The sequence below is a fragment of the Haematobia irritans genome, chromosome 3 (genome assembly GCF_050003625.1).
Source record: "Haematobia irritans isolate KBUSLIRL chromosome 3, ASM5000362v1, whole genome shotgun sequence".
Lineage (NCBI taxonomy): Eukaryota > Metazoa > Arthropoda > Insecta > Diptera > Muscidae > Haematobia > Haematobia irritans.
Window position 1 is genome coordinate 181345512 of NC_134399.1, and position 2287 is coordinate 181347798.

Sequence of the window (2287 nt, forward strand, 5' to 3'; positions counted from 1 at the left end):
GTCCACATCGGTTCATAATTATATATAGCCCCCATATAAACCGATCCCCGATTTGGATTGCGGAGCCTCTAAGAGAAGCAAATTTCATCCGATCCGGCTGAAATTTGGTACATGGTGTTAGTATATGGTCTCTAACAACCATGCAAAAATTGGTCCACATCGGTCCATAATTATATATAGCCCCTATATAAACCGATCCCCCGATTTCGCTTGCGGAGCCTATAAGAGAAGCACATTTCATCCGATGCGGCTGAAATTTGGTACATGGTGTAAGTATATGGTAGTTAATGACCATGCAAAAATTGGTCAACATCGGTCCATAATAATATATAGGCCCCATATAAACCGATCCCCCGATTTGGCTTGCGGAGCCTACACTGTTAGAAAAATATGTTTTTCATATGTTCCGATATAAACAAAATGTGTTTCGGGCACAATTTTGAAACACAATATATTTAAGTGCAAACATCCCGTGTAAAAATTAGGGGATCTGATTTGATATGGTTAGATCTGAGCCAAGATATGGTCAGATCTGAGCAGATCCGAAAAATGGTTATATCTGGTCAGATCTAAACACTATGAAATTGGATCTGATCAGATCTCAAAAATGAGACACATCTAATCAGATCTAATTTGATATAATTGTATATTATTTGATACAATTGTATCTTTCGAGATCTTTCAGCACATAAAAGCCCATAATTTGTATATAAAATGAGATCAATTGTTTTATTTAATAATACAGACAAAAAGTATGTGCATAATAAATATGTTTAATTTAAATTGATCCATCAAAGCTATTTAAGAGTATTGACAGTTGAGTTAGAGTGTTGTCCAAGGGTTTTTTCGTTTGTTTCTTCTGCTTTGGACTTAGACACGCGACTAAAGTATTACAGCGTTAAGGCAATCTGCAATGAAATTAAGTAAAAACCCAATTATTAAACAAATATAGGAATAAACAAATATGGGAATATATTGAACTATGTAAGCAAGTATTAGTATTGTTTTGGATCATTCTTCTTTAAGTTGCAATAAAAATTGCCATATAATTTTATGTTGCTTTTAATACTCACATTTAAAGTGTATTCGGGATTAGGTTAGGTATAGCGATAGGCTGTCATTTTAGGCTCATACATACTATTCAGACCATCATGACATCACAGTGATAAACATCTCACTTATCACTGACTGCTGCTCGATTCAATAATTAGCTCAATAACATGGGACCTCCTTGCTATAATCGAGTCCTATCGGCATTTCACGTTGCGCTGAAACAACTTAGAGAATCTTTGAAGCAGAAATGTCACCAACATTACTGCGAGGAGATAATCCACCGCCAAAATAATTTTTGATGTTGGTCGGAACTGGGATTGAACCCGTGACCTTTTGAATGCAAGGCGGGCATGTTAACCAGTACACCACTGAGGTTTCCTTTTTTTCCAAATCTAGAAAATAGTAAAACAATATGAAAATGACTACTAAGGAAATAACAAATACAATCTACTTACCTACATAATCTCCGCAATAAAGGAAACGATATACACTTTATCAAAGGAACACATTTAAAACAATTATATTAAATTTCTTAATTCTCAGCTAGTCTGGCGTTAAATTTGTTTAGAAGTGATGTCCCTGACGGCGTTGACATTTGACATAATGACATTGAGGTTTAGACGTGTATTTCAAAAATCTTTTTAACTTGTTCATGATTTTTTTATTATATTATGGACCGTATTTAACCCCATATATAGTCAGATATGATGTTATGTCTACAATATCTTATTAGATATAGTGCTATATATGGTCCTATCCAAGCATATATTATTATATATGCCAGATATAATTAGATATTATACTATATATGATGAGATCTGCAATTATATCTAACCAGATCTAGCACCATATATAGCATATCTGTGCATATCTAATTATGTCTGAACCAATATCTGAACAGATCCAATTAGATCCAATTTGATATTATTAGATAGGATTGGATCCTCCAATTTTTACGCGGGATGTAATATTCATAAACTAACACTAAATGTTTGGGACATCTATGTTAATATGTTAGAATATATTATGTTTGGGGCATGAATGTTTCATAAAAATCATATGTGTGAATGCAAACATATATAAATTTACAAATTTCGACTAAACATATATATGTTGTGATATTTTATTCAGAGAGCGACAGAGAGAGAATATAGAGAAAGAAATAGAGATTGAAACCGGGACGATTGACGAAAGATATCAACATAACACAGCGAAAGAATCAAAAGAGAACAAT

General features: G+C 33.2%; 1 long non-coding RNA gene across 1 annotated transcript; it reads right to left on the minus strand.

Annotated features, from left to right (window-relative positions):
• Nucleotides 1-702: 702 nt before the first annotated feature.
• LOC142230693 (uncharacterized) lies at nucleotides 703-1662 on the minus strand. Its single transcript, XR_012720778.1, has 2 exons — nucleotides 1074-1662; nucleotides 703-908 (listed from the first exon to the last, which is right to left on the minus strand). It is a non-coding gene; the product is annotated as an uncharacterized LOC142230693 (long non-coding RNA).
• Nucleotides 1663-2287: the final 625 nt, after the last annotated feature.